Genomic DNA, 17,637 nt, shown 5'->3' on the forward strand with positions numbered 1-17,637 from the left:
CCGCTTGGAGGTGGGGCCTTCATCTAAATATTTAAATTAACAACAATTAGATGTAAATGAACTTAACTGGTGGCGGCGGCCGTCCCACACCGATTTTACAGCCGCCGATCGCATCTCGCGCGCCTTCAGAACTCCATGCAGAGTTCCGAGGCGAGAACCTGGTGGAGAGAGGGAAGGAATAAAATGTTCAGGATGGGAGGGCGAGGGGAGCAGGGAAAAAAATATTTGTTGGCTGTGGGGAGGGTGGGAAGGGGTTGAGGGTCAAAGAGAACAATATCAATAAAGGTTTATTATGTGGGAAGAGGGCAATTTACATATAAAATTACCCATTGGGGAGGTGGGAGATGGGATTGAGAGTTGAAATAAAATTTTATTTTTATTTCCCGGCGACCGGGACCTTAAATTATTATTGAAGGGCTTGAAGCCCTTTAAAAATCGCCGTGTCACCGGGCGCTGTTCCCGGAGGTGCGGTAGCTGCCCCCTCTACGTCACTGGGGGCGACTGCTCCGCCCTCTCTATTTAAGTTGGCCCCTGCACGTAATATCACGGGTGCTGTGTGGCAGCACTTGCATGTCAGAAGGCTGCTGCACTGTCAGCGCACCATTGTTTCAATTTATTGATGTGGCACAGACGATTCTTTGTCCAATGATCTGTGGTGTCAATCAAATAATTTACTTTATCAATCCTTTTGATTACTCTATATGGCCCACTGAACCGTACTTTCAGTGGTTCACCATGTAAAGGCAGTAATACTAACACCTCATCCCCTGGTTGAAATGTTCGGGTCTTGGCATACTTGTCTGCCCATTTCTTCATGATTGTTTGGGAAGCTTTTAGGTGTTCCTAAGCCACTTTACGCGCTCTCGTGAGCTGCTGGTATCATGATCTAACACAGAAGATTCACTTGTCTGTTCCAAAAACTTTTCTTTGATTAGTTTTAGAGGACCTCCTTACCTCATGTCCATAAAGTAATTCAAAAGGACTAAAATGGGTAGACTGATCAGGTGAATCCCTAGTGGCAAACAAAAGAAATTCCAGCCCTTTGTCCCAATCATGGAGATATGCATGACAGTATGCCCTGATCAGCGTTTCGAGGGTCTGATGGTACCTTTCTAAAGCTCCTTGTGTCCGGATGGTTGGCTGAGGACTTTAACTGTGTTATACCTCGATAACTTGCTGAAATATTGTAGACTTAAAATTGGAACCTTGATCCGACTAGCTCTCGATCAAAAATCCATGTCGAATGACGAACTGAGTTAACTTTTCTACCACTACCCTCGCAGAAATTGTTCTCAAGGGAATGGCCTCTGGGAACCGGGTAGCCATATCCATAATAGTGAGTATATACTGATGTCCCGCTTTTGTTTTCAGTAAATATCCCAAACAGTCTACTTACTAAATGGTTCCCCAAAAACTGGTATGGGAATTAGAGGTGCCAATTTTATGGCAGGTTGCGGTTTTCCCACAATTTGGCGCGTATGGCATATTTTTTAAAAATTGCACTAAGTCCTGGTAAAGACCTGGCCAGTAAAAATGTCAACTTATACGTGATTGGGTCTTCTGGATCCCCACCTGTCCCGCCATAGGAATTTCATGGGCTATCCTTAATATTACCTGGCGATTCGTTGGCGGTACCACTATCTGGTGAACTATTGTCCATTCTTCGCCCGCAGGTCTGTGAGGAGGTCTCCACTTCCTCATCAGAATCCCATTTTTAATATAGTAGCTTTCTGGAACTCCCTTTGCCTCAGCCTCAGCTAGAGCTGATTGTGCCACTTTACTTAACTCTGGATCAGCTTGCTGAGAGACAGAGAAAAAGACAGGAGAGAGAGAGAAAGAAAGATCCTTCCAGAAGGAACATGAAGACAAAGAGAGGCAGGAAAGACAGAACTTTCCAGAAAGAATGCGAAGAAAGAGAGCTGAAGCGGCTTGAGTTAACTCGGGGATGATAGAGTAACCCCAGTGAAAGCATGGCCAATATGGAGAAGGGTAATTCAGGTTTGGGTACAGAATTGTTAAAACTATCTCAACTAATCCCCAAATTTATCGAGGAAGATGTAGAAGAGTTTTTAGTGTCTTTTGAGAAACTGGCAAGGCAGCTACAATGGCCAGCTGAGACCTGGCCTCTTTTGTTACAAATTGAGCTAACTGGAAAAGCCCATGGGGTTTATTCCCTGTTGCCAGATCAGAGTTCATCAAGTTATGAACTGACTATCCTTGGGGTACATGAATTAGTACTGGAAGCCTATCGCCAAAAGTTTAGAACCCTCAAGAAGCAAGCTAATCAAACTTACCTGGAGTTTGAAAGAAGTAAGCAGCTGCCTTTTGACCAGTGGCTGAGGGCTCTTAAAGTACAGCTCAGCTATGAGTATCTCAGAGAAGGCATTCTGTTAGAGGAATTTAAACACTCTCTCACACTCTCCATAAAGATATATGTAGAGGAGCAGCGGGTTCAGAGAGACGGCAAGCAGCCGTTCTGGCTGTTGACGTTGCTTTAATTTATAAGTCGGCTTCCCAAGAGAACCTTTCCTAGTTACCCCATAAATCTGAAAAGGACAAAGGGTGGGAAGGTGATAGGAGCCCAAGCAGTCCTGGGAGAGAAAGAAAAGCAGGAGACACAGGGGGCCCTCCTCTAGCCAAAATGGAAGGTACTGTGAGCAGGAGTGAGACCCGGGGATCTGTGTGCTTCCATTGTAATAAGGCAGGTCATCTAAAAGCTGACTGCTAGAAACTAAAGGGAAACTAAAGTTAATCAGGGCACACCCGCTCAGTGAAGACGGGAACCTGATGGAAAGCCCAGCATAACAAGCTGTGGTTTTAACTACAGTAAGAGTGAGACCCAGGAGGCTTATGGCTACAGGTGCAGGAAAAGTTAATAGGATGCCTGAAGGCTATTAGGGTTTTGTGTTGGAAGGGAAAGTAACCACATACCCCTCGAGCGGGGCAAGCAAGCCCCCCATAGTGATTCTCAGGGACACAGCGGCCACTCGATCCCTTTTACTGGAAAAAGGCCTGACCTTTCCCCCAGAGAGTGCAGTGAACACCAGAGTGGTGGTGAATAGTATTGGAGGGCTGTGTATGCCTGTACCTGTACACTGAGTGCACTTGGAGTGCGATCTAGTTTCAGACCAGTGACCACAGGGATTGTCCCTAGTTTGACTGTGGATGGGGTTGACCTGCTCCGAGGTAATGATCTGGCAGGGGTGAAGGTGGTAGCCCCCCAAGTAGTGAAAGAAAGACCGCAGGAGGTCAGAGAGACAGGGCAGTGGCAAGAGACAGTCCCCTGCAATTTCCCCGAATGTGTAATGAATCAGGCCATGATCAAACCAGCTCCCCCAGAGGAGACTGAATTGGCACTGACGGCAAATGACCATGAGGTCTGTCTGTCTGAGACTTTCTTTGGGAAGTTAGAAGACCCAGGGAATGAAGTAAATAAATGTTCCCTAGCTGAGGCTAAGTGAGCCGACCCAGTATTGCGAGAGTTAGCACAGACTGCCCAATCTGAAAGTGAAGCAGAGGGAGTCCCTGACTGCTACTATTTAAAGAATGAGGTACTGATGAGGAAACTGAGTTCTCCTCACAGATCTGAGAGCAAGGAGTGGACAGTAGTTCACCAGTTAGTGGTGCCGCAGAGGTACTGGAGAGAAATATTAAGGGCCCACGAGACTACCGTGGCTGTACATGCCGGTATACAAAAGACCAAAGCCCGCAGAAGACAGCAGTTTGACAGTCCAAAACTCCGCCAAGATGTGTCAGAGTACTGCAGGAGTTGCCACATGTGCCAGGTTGAGGGAAAACCCCAACCTACAGTGAAACCTGCACCCCTAAGTCCTGTACCGGTGTTAGGAGGACGATCCAGCAGAGGGCTGGTGAACTGTAAGGTACCCCTGTCGAGAACAAAAGGGGACAGGCAGGCACACGGCGAGCAAAAGATTAGAAAGGTAAGGGGAAAAAGGTTAAAGGAAGTCGGGAAGGAATCCCGGATGAAAACCCCGACTGTCCAGCGAGCCAATCCTGAAAAATTTGAAAAGATCCTTCTATGTAAAGGCAGACACTAGCAGCACCCCACCAGAGTTGCAAACAACATTTACAGGAGCTTGCAGAGACCAAGAAAGACCCCTTGGGGGCAGAGAAACTGAGGGTGAAGCCTTACCTAGTCTAAGTGCCACAGGGGAGTACAGTCGAGTCTGCACAAATACTTGCAGGCAGGAGTATCTCAGAGGCCAAACGGGAGATTAACAAAGAATCCTCCCCCATAGTCCGAAAAAAAGTGAACCACCCATCGCCTAAAGTCAAAAGCCTTTGCATGACTCAGCAAAGCACTGAAAGAGTTCAGGATAGACATGCCCGCTACTGACTCTCTCCTGGAAAAAAAATTCTCATTCAGGGCTAATTAAACCTAACCATCTCAAAGACACCCAAGGCAGTCATGGAAATGGGTAAACTGAAGAAAAACCTCCCCAAAAACCACATGTTTATTGGGATGCCATAAAGGGCAGTTTAAAGCAACACTGCGACCAAGAAAAGATAGGTTGTAATAAGTCTTAGGATTTATGAATGAATGTGAATGACAGAGAGGGAGCTGCATGCTTTTTCCTGTATCTTGTATTTTCTCTCTCTACCCTTTTTAATGAAATGCGCTATTTTCAAATTGCATTTCATTCCGCTGGGTGTGGAGATGTCATGCAGGTCCACACCTGCCAAGAATGAGGCATATTCATATGACAAAATTAACATTGATTTCAAACTTCTTGGGAAGAAGAGCAGGCCTGTTACAAGAGCTGCCAAACACTTAGCTGAAAAACATTTGCATACTAACAGACAGTACTTATGGAGACAAAAGGACCGTTCCCTGACGCATTCAATCCTCAATGGATTTTGATCCAGACATTGATGGTGTAAGGAAGAGCATTCCAGAAACTGCTAACGTTGTACAATCCACAAAAGCCAGGACTAGTTAAACCAGCTGGTCACATGACTAACCGGCTGGTCCAGGGGTTTTTTGAACTAGCCACAGAGTTTTTGAACTCAAAGACTTTTTGCTGCTGGAGTGAGAAGACCTCTCCTGTCTGCTTCCATCTCTTTCTCACAAGCCTCTGGACCTACTGAAGACACATGAACTTCAAGAGAGAAAAGTCTCCTACAACGAACAAGGTTTAAGAAGAATACTGGGCCCCAACGAAAAGCAATATATAACAATATTAGGAGGCTAATTATAACAATATTAGGCAGGAACTGAAGAATTTAGATTGGGGGTGGCTGTTAGAGGGTAAATCAACATCTGACATGTGGGAGTCCTTCAAACATCAGTTGATTATAATCCAGGACCGGCATGTTCCTGTGAGGAAGAAGGATAAGTTTGGCAAGTTTCGGGAACCTTGGATAACGAGGGATATTGTGAGCCTAGTCAAAAAGAAAAAGGAAGCATTCGTAAGGGCTAGAAGGCTGGGAACAGATGCAGCCCTTGAGGAATATAAAGAAAATAGGAAGGAACTTAAGCAAGGAGTCAGGAGGGCTAAAAGGGGTCATGAAAAGTCATTGGCAAACAAGATTAAGGAGAATCCCAAGGCTTTTTATACATATATAAAGAGCAAGAGGGTAGCCGGGGAAAGGGTTGGCCCACTCAAGGACAGAGGAGGGAATCTATGCGTGGAGCCAGAGGAAATGGGCGAGGTACTAAAAGAGTAATTTTCATCAGTATTCACCAAAGAGAAGAACTTGGTGGATAGTGAGTCGAGGGAAGGGAGTGTAGATAGTCTGGGTCATGTCGTTATCAAAAAGGAGGAGGTGTAGGGTGTCTTGCAAAGCATTAAGGTAGATAAGTCCCTAGGGCCTGATGGGATCTACCCCAGAATACTGAGGGAGGCAAGGGAAGAAATTGCTGGGGCCCTGACAGAAATCTTTGTATCCTCATTGGCTACAGGTGAGGTCCCAGAGGACTGGAGAATAGCCAATGTTGTTCCTTTGTTTAAGAAGGGTAGCAAGGATAATACAGGAAATTATAGGCCGGTGAGCTTTACATCAGCGGTAGGGAAATTACTGGAGAGGATTCTTCGGGACAGGATTTACTCCCATTTGGAAACAAATGAACTTATTCGCAAGAGGCAGCATGGTTTTGTGAAGGGGAGGTCGTGTCTCACTAATTTGCTCGGGTTTTTTGAGGAAGTGATGAAGATGATTGATGAAGGAAGGGCAGTGGATGTTGTCTATATGGACTTCAGTAAAGCCTTTAACAAGGTCCCTTATGGCATACTGGTACAAAAGGTGAAGTCACACGGGATCAGAGGTGAGCTGGCAAGATGGATACAGAACTGGCTCAGTCATAGAAGACAGAGGGTAGCAGTGGAAGGGTGCTTTTCTGAATGGAGGGCTGTGACTAGTGGTGTTCCGCAGGGATCAGTGCAGGGACCGTTGCTGTTTGTAGTATATATAAATGATTTGGAGGAATATCGCGTGCAATTCTGGTCGCCACACTCCCAGAAGGACGTGGAGGCTTCGGAAAGGGTATAGAAGAGGTTTAGCAGGATGTTGCCTGGTCTGGAGGATATTAGCTATGAGGAGAGGTTGGATAAACTCGGATTGTTTTCACGAACGACGGAGGTGGAGGGGCGACATGATAGAGGTTTACAAAGTTATGACTGGCATGGACAGAGTGGATAGTCAGAAGCTTTTTCCCAGGGTGGAAGAGTCAGTTACTAGGGGACATAGGTTTAAGGTGCGAGGGGCAAAGTTTAGAGGGGATGTGCGAGGCAAATTCTTTACACACAGGGTGGTGAGTGCCTGGTACTTGCTGCTGGGGGAGGTGGTGGAAGCAGTTACGATAGCGACGTTGAAGAGGCATCTTGACAAATACATGAATAAGATGGGAATAGAGGGATACGGACCCCGGAAGTGCAGAAGGTTTTAGTTTAGACAAGCATCAAGATCGGCGTAGGCTTGGAGGGCCGAATGACCTGTTTGTTCCTGTGCTGTACTCTTCTTTCTTTGTTCAAGACCTTTGTTCGAAGAACAGTAACCAAGACCATCTTCAGTTATTGCCTCAAACTTATCCACTTTATTTCTTCTTTGTTCTGTCTCTATCTGCATATGTGTATCGCGTATGCATGCTGGCGTGGGTGCATCGCGTATCCATAGGCTTTAACAAATTTAGAGTTTAAGTTTAATAAAGTTCAACCTTTTTTCTTTAAACCTAAGAAAACGTGTTTGGCTAGTTTCTTTGCCTTGTAATTGGAAGTTCGTGAACAAGGATTCACTAAGGGGGAACTAAAAAAAAGATGTGTTTAAAATTAAACTTGGTTATGGTAAGACCAGGTGAAGGCTGAGATGGAACCCTAGACCCCTTTCTCAATTGGTCGTAACACTTGTGTACCCCAATAAGTCCCATGGGTTTCCCCCACAACTTCTAGCAATGTGCACGAAGGTATCCCATCTTGTGGCAATGGAAACACTTCGGCTTTCGGACCTCACGTCCATCCTCAGCAGCTTCCTTTTTCATCTGGCTACTTGCCTTCCCTTCGCCCTCCCACCATCCATCCTTCTCGGGTTTGTGGTTGTGATGGATAAAATGTTTGGGCTTATAAACAAACTTGTAATCATCAGCGATCTCAGCTGCCTTTCTGGTTGTTGAAACCTTCTGGTTCTCTACATGGGTTCTTACTAATGGAGGGAGAGAATTTCAGGAGAATTATTTCCCTCAGGTTTTTCTATGTGGCTCCACCTTTAGTGCCTGCATCCAATGATCAGCTCTCCACTGGTTCTGGATTGGCGTCAGGTCTTTGCTCACCAGAATTTTCACTGGAGTCAAAGTCACCCTTTTCTTTTAGTTCCAGCTTTAAAAAAAAATGTAATACCCTTTCTTGTTCTCTTACTACTTTTTCTCTTTCTGTCTCCTGCCTCTTCTGTTTTCCTTTTGAACAAATGAACATACGAATTAGAAGCAGGAGTAGGCCACTTGGTCCTTGGAGCCTGCTTCGCCATTCAGTAAGTTCATGGCTGAACTTTTTACTCCACATTTCTACCTACCCCGATAACCTTCCACCCACTTGCTTATCAAGAATCTATCTACCTCTGCCTTAAAAATATTCAAAGACACTGCTTCCACTGCCTTTTGAGGAAGAGAATTCCAAAGACTTGCGACCCTCTGAGAGAAACAATTTCTCCTCATCTCTGTCTTAAATGGGCGACACTTTATTGTTAAACAGTAACCCTTAGTTATAGATTCTCCCACAAGGGGAAACATCCTTTCCTTGAAATTGTAGTTAAAGTTTTTTCATTTTTTTTTCCTGTTCAAGCTGCTAAATGAATTCTAGCTAATTCAATTGAATTGTCATCTGGATTGCCTTTTCCTCCTTCCAATTTCAACTGCTGTGCTTTTACTTCAATTATGTCTGTTTTCCTCGCCCCTGGTTTTAACTCTATCTCCAACTTTTCTGCCAATTCTTTGAGACTAGCCTTGGTTTGTTTTTTTTAAAATCACTCGGATAACTCCTCCCTCTCCAAAATGTTTGTAGCAACTGACAAAGCCATTGCGGTACTGTAAACTTTAATCTAATGCACATGAAACCTGGTGTTTTCCTATTCTCTTTTCAATTACTCTTACCCCACTTACAATTGCACATAGTCAGCTTTGGGTTATCCCTCACAGATCCCTCAATTATATGTTACGACTGAGGTGGGAGGAGTGCACTGTCTCTAGTTTCATTTCTCCATAAGTCACAACATAAATTTTAAATGTTTACCCAGTTACCGATACGACCAATTATATACTCTATTTTTATTTCGGAATGAAATCCACCAAGCAGGTTTCTTGAATAAACAAAATTATCAATTTGTTATAAAACAAGACTTATTCAGTAAAGATGCAAAACATTAACACACAGATTGAAATATGAAAGTTCCCTTCTAATTTAGCCCAACACGCACACACGCGCGGGCGCACACACCGGTTAAAGAAAAATAAAGAGGTTTTCTCTGCAGAGATCATTTTACAAAAAAAGACAAGAATACTTTGGCCAAATACTTGTTAATTCTTGAAGGAAAAGGATAAGATCTGGAATGATACCTGCTGTCCTTTTTCTGGCATCACAAATACTTGTAGATGGCTGTCACTGCTATCTTTTTGAAGCACTTATCTTCAGGCAACGTCGAAGATTAGTCTTGCAGGCTTTCCAGGAGTAAATGCAACATCAGGAGTTTCAGCTATCGTACACTGGATTCTCAGGGTTTCTCAAAGAGGTGGAGAAAGGATGAGCTGAGTGCTTCACTCAGTCGTCTGCAAACCCAACTGACTCAACAATATCCAAACCAAACCAACTCTTGACTGTCATAAATCTTGACATGTCACTTCTCTGTAAACAACTCCCCTAGTCACCAAGACTCTTGTTCTTTATTTAGCTTAAGGCATGTGACATCCAGTAAGGGTTTATTTTTCAAAATTCAAGTCCCAAAGTCCTTCCAGTAACTTTTTAAAAAAAAACCGAAGTCCAGCATCTGTGGAATCACTTCAGTCCTCCAAATGACTCCATTTCCACAATTCTAAAACACAAGTCCTCAAAAAATATTTTAAAAATGGCAGCTCTTTCATAACAATAGATAAAGTATATAATTGTCCGTGTCGTTAACTGGGTAAAACATTTAAATATATGTTGTGACCAGTGGAGTTGTGGAACTAGAGAAAAACAGTGCATTCCTCCAACCTCGGTCGTTTAAAAAAAAAGTACATCTTCATATTTCAATAATGAAATCAATGTCAGACCTGCCTACAACATGCTGTTTATGACTAATAAATTTGAGTTTACTGATGAACCTTAGCTTTCCATTTCTGTAAATTATATGAATCTATATTCCAATAATGCTCATTGCTTAAGATCTGACTGGTTTGTCATAGAGAGAGATACTGCACCAAAACAGGCCCTTCAGCCTAACGAGTCCATGCTGACCATCAACCACCCATTTATACTAATCCTACATTAATCCCATTTTTTCCGTCTCACATCCCCACCTTCCCTCAATTCTCCTACCACCTATCGACACGAGGGGCAATTCTTTTTACAATGGCCAATTTACCGATCAACCCGCAAGTTTTTGGCATGTTGGAGGAAACCAGAGCACCCAAAGGAAACTCACGCGGTCACAAGGAGAACTTGCAAACTCCGCATAGGCAGTACCCAGAACCAAATCCGGGTCGCTGGAGCTGTGAGGCTGCGGTGCTAGCCACTGCGCCACTGTGCTGCCCTTATTTGTTTATTGGTATTCTGTTTGTCAAGCTTGTTCAGTTGATTTCTTTTCCTTTTACCTCTTTCTTTGTCTTGCTTTCTATCCCCATGCCATGTTGTGTACCAGTTGGAGGTTGGTAAGTTAGTATTTCCAAGCAATTCCCCAGTGCCATTTGTCACCTATTAAAAGGTATAAAATAGATGTTCTGTAGACCTCTGCCTCAGAATGTGTCTCTCTACTTGTAAGGATGTGCCAAACCTTCATTTGACAATGGTATTAGATAGGGAATTATAACATTTTGACCCAACAATCAAAAAGGAATAATTATATATATTTGGGATGGTGTGCGGCTTGGAGGTGATGACATTCCCATGACTTTGTTGCTCTTGTTGGTAGAGGTCAGGGTCTGGGAGCTGATGCTAAAGTTACATTGGTGAGTTGCGGTAGTGCATTCTGTAGATCATACATAAAACAGATGTAGTGCACTGGTGAGGGAGGGACGGAACACTGAGTCAAGTAGCATATGCAATGATAAAGTGAACTGCTCTATCTGAGGCAATGAGTTTCTTGAGTATCAATATATCTGCAACCATTCAGGTGAGTGGTGAGCATTTTTAGCACACTCCTAGCTTCAGCCTTGTAGATGGTGGTGAGAGGTCACAAGGTGAACCACTGGTCATAGATACCGAGCCTTTGCCGTGTTCTAGAGGTATTGATGATGTTGATCTGCAGAAGTGAACCTTTTCTTCAGTGTCCCACTGCACCATTATGCCTCCCAAGAATATAATTTATTAAACAAGTGTTCATGAAGCACTTAACTAAACAATATGACCACCTTGGATCAAAAGTTGTCAGCCATAGAAAAATTGCTGCTGGCTGTTAGCATATTTAGTAAATACTGTCTGAGAAAGGATGATGCTCTTAGGTTATGCCCCTACCTCAATGAATTTCACGCTCGGCATGACATTGAGCTCTTCTTCCATCACCTTTGCCTCCAGGCTCACTTCCTTGGCTAGGAGTCCTCCCCACGACCAGTGGACCCATTCACCCGCCTCCAGTATTCTCCCTCCACCTGGACCCCTTCCTCTGGCCTCATACCCACTCTTGATCTTTTCATTGAGAACTGTCGATCTGACATTGGGCATCTTAATTTCTCTGCTCCCCTCACTCACTCTAACCTGTCTCCCTCTGAACTTGCTGCACTCCGTTCTTTCAGGTCTAACCCTGACATTGTGATCAAACCTGCTGACAAGGGTGGTACTGTTGTTGTCTGGCGTACCGACCTCTACCTTGCAGAAGCTGAGTGCCAACTCTCAGATGCTTCTTCCTTCCTCCCCCTGAACCATGACCCCACCACCAAACATCAAGCCATTGTCTCCAGGACTATCATCTCCTCAGGAGATCTTCCCTCTACAGCTACCCACTGCATAATTTTCCAACCCCAGACAACCCGGTTTTACCTCCTTCCCAAGATTCACAAACAGGACTGTCCTGGTAGATCCATCGTTCTCCCCCAGTGAACGTATTTCTTCCTATCTTGACTTTTTTTTCTCTCCAGGTCCAGTCTCTTCCCATGTGCATCCGTGACTCTTTTGATGCCCTAAGTCATTTTGACAATTTCCAGTTTTCTGGCCCGAACTGCCGCCTATTCGCTATGGACGTCTAATCTCTCTACACCTCCATCCCCCACCAGGACGGTCTCAGGGCTCTCCCCTTCTTCCTTGAACCGAGGCCCAACCAGTCCCCATCCACCGCCACCCTGCTCTGCCTGTCTGAACTTGTTCTCACACTGCACAACTTCTCCTTCAACTCCACTAACTTCCTCCTAGTAAAAGGTGTTGCTATGGGTACCCACATGGGCCCCAGTTATGCCTGTCTTTTTGTGGGGTATGTCGAACATTTCTTGTTCAAGTCCTACTTGGGCCCCCTTCCCCAACTGTCATTCTGGTACATTGATGACTGTATCAGTGCCATTTCCTGCTCCCACCCTGAACTGGAAAATTTCATCAATTTTGCTTCCAATTTCCACCCCTCCCTCACCTTCACATGGTCCATCTCCGATACTTCCTTTCCCTGCCTTGACTTCTCTGTCTCCATCTCTGGGGATAGGCTGCCACTAATATTCACTATCCATCCATCAACACACTCGGCTGCCTTGACTAAACTTCCTCACACCCTGCTCCCTGTAAGAACTCCATTCCATTCTCCCAGTTTCTTCATCTTGGATGCATCTGTTCTCATGATGCTAACTGTGACAACAGCGCATTTGATAAGCCCTCCTCAACCGAGGATATCCCCCCCACCCCAACACTGTGGTTGACTGGGCCCGCAACTGTGTCCAACCCATTTCCTGCACTTCTGCCCTCACCCCTTCCCCCTCCCTCCCAGATGCGCGACAGGGTTCCCCTTGTCCTCACTTTCCACCCAACCTGCCTTCACATCCAAAGGATCATCCTCCGCCATTTCCACCACCTCCAGTGTGATACCGCCACCAAACACATCTTCCCTTCCCCTCTCTAGTTAGCATTCCAAAGGGAATGTTCTCTCTGCGACACCCTGGTCCATTTCCCATGGCACCTTCCCATGCAATTGCAGGAGGTGTAAAAGCTGCCCATTTACCTCCTCTCTCCTCACCTATCCCAGGCCCCAAACACTCCTTTCAGGTGAAGCAGTGATTTACTTGTTGTACTTTCATTTTGTATACTGTATTCACTGCTCACAATGTGTTCTGCTGCACAATGGGAAGACCAAACGCAGATTGGGTGACTGATTTGCGGAACACCTCCACTCAGTCTGCAAGCATGACCCCGAGCTTCCGGTTCCTTGCCATTTCAATTCACCACCCTGCTCCCATGCCAACATTTCTGTCCTTGGTCTGCTGCAGTGTTCCAGTGAACCTCAATGCAAGCTCGAAGAACAGCATGTTATTTTCCAATTAGGCACTCTACAGCCTTCTGGACTCAGCATTGAGTTCAACAATTTCAGAGCAAGACTGTCTTTGATTTTATTTTTATTGTTTAACCAGGTGCCTGTCTTAAACTTGATTTTGAGGCTTTTGCTTTTGGACAGAGCCGCTCATTATTCTGCCATTCACACTCTCTCTGGAATAATGCTTTGTCTTTTAATACAACTATTAGCACTCCCTTTGCCTTTGTTCCGTGATATCTGTCATTTAATCTCTCCTGCCCTCTGCCCTATCACACACCTTCCCTTTTGTTCTTCGTCCTCCCTCCCCCTTTTCACTTGCTCAAATTTCACATTTCTAATCTTTGGCCATTCTGCTGAAAAGTCACAGACCTGAAGCATTAATTCTGTTTCTCTCTGCACAGATGCTGCCAGACCTGCTGAGTATTTCCAGCATTTCCTTGTTTTTTTTTATTGTTCTCAAGTTATCTAGTTGGGAGATATGTTTAAAAAAAAAGGTTTGTATCTCATTGGTTGAACATTGATGGCACATCATTAAGAAGAGCCATATTTAATGTTGTGCAAGGAAAAGCATTAATGGTTTCCTACATGAATTGTGACACAATGTAACTTGCACTACCTTGTTGCATTTTAATTCAAAATCATTAATAAAATATTGAAATCATTTTCCAATGCACAATAGAATCTCAAATATTTAACAAAAACTTTTTTTAAACAATATCCAAATTAAAAACGTATTTTGCACTATATTTTCCACCATGCTTTCCTTTGTGTTACTTTTAAACTTAATTTGTTTCTCTTACTCTTTAGCTTCTCTTGCAACACCGAGCATTCCTTTGCTGAAAAACCGAGCACTCAGCTTGTTTCTTATCCTCTCAGTCTAGGTCCAAGTTTATTTTATCACTGAGATGAGTTTGTTGCAGAACAGCATTAATAGGCATTACAGCTGGCCTGCAACAAGTAAATTATTATGGGGAATCAGACGAAGAAAAGCAAAGCAATTGTACAAGCTCCTTACAGGAAGTTTGCTTGTATGTATGCGACAAGAAAATGCATCATTCATTTCGCTAGAAACCCATAGAATACTTACCAAAGTCTCACTGGTCATTATGTGACTTCTCTGTATGGCTGAAATGTTTTGTCAGACTGTCCAGGAAATGCTACAGAAAAAAAAAAGATTAACATGACTTGCCAATTTTTTGCACTTGTATGCTGCAAGATCACAAAATAGGTTCGATTAAAAATGCCCTTTCGCTCATCTGAGCTCAGTCTTCCAGATTACACAACTCTCAGTCTTCCCACTCCAGGGTCTGACTTTATTATTTGACTTTGCGGTCTGAAATTTTCCTGGTAGCTATTAATTTCTGAACCTTTCCTAGTAGCTATTCATTAGCCTCTCTGTTCTAAACAATGAACCTGTGCCCATTTCTACTTGACATATTTGAAATGATTTTATTTAAAGGATCAATAGCATAGTGGTTATGCTATTGGACTATTAATCCAGAGACCTGGACAAATGGTCCAGAGATGTGAGTTCAAATCCTGCCATGGCAGCTGAGGAATTTACAATTTGTTAAGTAAATAAACCTGGAAAAAAACTTGGTATCATTAATAATGACCATGAAACTACTGTATTGTCATAAAAACCCACCTGGTTCAGTAATGTCCTTTAGGAAAGAAGGTCTGTTGCTGTTACCTGTTCTGTCCCATATGTGAAGCCAGACCCACAACAATGTGGTTGACTCTTAACTGCCTTCTGAAATGGCCGAGCAAGCCACTCAGTTGTTAAGAAAGTGACTCACCACCACCTTCTCAATGGCAGTTAATGAATTAGAATTAGAACATTACAGCCCAGTACAGGCCCTTCGGCCCTCGATGTTGCGCCGACCTGTGAAACCATCTGACCTACACTATTCCATTTTCATCCATATGTCTATCCAATGACCACTTAAATGCCCTTAAAGTTGGCGAGTCTACTACTGTTGCAGGCAGGGCGTTCCACGCCCCTACTACTCTCTGAGTAATGAAACTACCTCTGACATCTGTCCTATATCTATCACCCCTCAACTTAAAGCCATCACCATCCGAGGAAAAAGACTCTCACTATCCACCCTATCTAACCCTCTGATTATCTTATATGTCTCTATTAAGTCACCTCTCCTCCTCCTTCTCTCCAATGAAAACAACCTCAAGTCCCTCAGCCTTTCCTCGTAAGACCTTCCCTCCATACCAGGCAACATCCTAGTAAATCTCCTCTGCACCCTTTCCAAAGCTTTCACATCCTTCCTATAATGCGGTGACCAGAACTGCACGCAATACTCCAGGTGCGGTCTCACCAGAGTTTTGTACAGCTGCAGCATAACCTCGTGGCTCCGAAACTCGATCCCCCTACTAATAAAAGCTAACACACCATATGCCTTCTTAACAGCCCTATTAACCTGAGTAGCAACCTTCAGGAATTTATGCACCTGGACACCAAGATCTCTCTGGTCATCGACACTACCAAGAATCTTCCCATTAGCCCAGTACTCTGCATTCCTGTTGCTCCTTCCAAAGTGAATCACCTCGCACTTTTCCGCATTAAACTCCATTTGCCATCTCTCAGCCCAGCTCTGCAGCCTATCTATGTCCCTCTATACCCTACAACATCCTTCGGCACTATTCACAACTCCACCGACCTTAGTGTCATCCGCAAATTTACTAACCCACCCTTCTACACCCTCTTCCAGGTCATTTATAAAAATGACAAACAGCAGTGGCCCCAAAACAGATCCTTGCGGTAAACTCCAGGATGAACATTTGCCATTAACCACCACCCTCTGTCTCCTTTCAGCTAGCCAATTTCTGATCCAAAGCTCTAAATCACCTTCAACCCCATACTTCCGTATTTTCTGCAATAGCCTACCGTGGGGAACCTTATCAAACGCCTTACTGAAATCCATATACACCACATCCACTGCTTTTACCCTCATCCACCTGTTTGGTCACCTTCTCGAAAAACTCAATAAGGTTTGTGAGGCACGACCTACCCGGCACAAAACCGTGCTGACTATCGCTAATGAACTTATTCTTTTCAAGATGATTATAAATCCTGTCTCTTATAACCTTTTCCAACATTTTACACACAACCGAAGTAAGGCTCACAGGTCTATAATTACCAGGGCTGTCTCTACTCCCCATTCTTGAACAAGGGGACAACATTTGCTATCCTCCAGTCTTCCGGCACTATTCCTGTCAACAATGACGACATAAAGATCAAGGACAAAGGCTCTGCAATCTCCTCCCTGGCTTCCCAGAGAATCCTAGGATAAATCCCATCTGGCCCAGGGGACTTATCTATTTTCACACTTTCCAAAATTGATAACACCTCCTCCTTGTGAACCTCAATCCCATCTAGCCTAGTAGCCTGAATCTCAGTATTCTCCTCGACAACATTTTCTTTCTCTACTGTAAATACTGACGAAAAATATTCATTTAACACTTCCCCTACCTCCTCTGATTCCACACACAACTTCCCACTACTATCCTTGATTGGCCCTAATCTAACTCTAGTCATTCTTTTATTCCTGATATCCCTATAGAAAGCCTTAGGGTTTTCCCTGATCCTATCCGCCAATGACTTCTCGTGTCCTCTCCTTGCTCTTCTTAGCTCTCCCTTTAGATCCTTCCTGGCTAGCTTGTAACTCTCAAGCGCCCTAACTGAGCCTTCACGTCTCATCCTCTTGACAAGCGCTTCAACTTCTTTAGTAAACCACGGCTCCCTTGCTCGACAACTTCCTCCCTGCCTCACAGGTACATACTTATCAAGGACACGCAGTAGCTGCTCCTTGAGTAAGCTCCACATTTCGATTGTTCCCATCCCCTGCAGTTTCCTTCCCCATCCTACGCATCCTAAATCTTGCCTAATCGCATCATAATTTCCTTTCCCCCAGCTATAATTCTTGCCCTGCGGTATATACCTGTCCCTGCCCATCGCTAAGGTAAACCTAACCGAATTGTGATCACTATCACCAAAGTGCTCACCTACATCTAAATCTAACACCTGGCCGGGTTCATTACCCAGTACCAAATCCAATGTGGCATCGCCCCTGGTTGGCCTGTCTACATACTGTGTCAGAAAACCCTCCTGCACACACTGGACAAAAACTGACCCATCTAAAGTACTCGAACTATAGTATTTCCAGTCGATATTTGGAAAGTTAAAGTTCCCCTAAAGTGTTAGGGATGAACAATAAATGCTGGCCTTGCCAGCAATACCCACATCCTGTGAATGATTTTTTAAAAAAATGTGATTTAGTCATTTTTTAAAAAAATTTTATTTAGAGATACAGCACTGAAACAGGCCCTTCGGCCCACCGAGTCTGTGCCGACCAACAACCACCCATTTATACTAACCCTACACTAACCCCATATTCTCTACCACATCCCCACTATTCTCCTACCACCTACCCTACCACCTACCTACACAATGGCCAATTTACCTATCAACCTGCAAGT

This window comes from Heterodontus francisci, chromosome 10 (genome assembly GCF_036365525.1).
Source record: "Heterodontus francisci isolate sHetFra1 chromosome 10, sHetFra1.hap1, whole genome shotgun sequence".
Classification (NCBI taxonomy): domain Eukaryota; kingdom Metazoa; phylum Chordata; class Chondrichthyes; order Heterodontiformes; family Heterodontidae; genus Heterodontus; species Heterodontus francisci.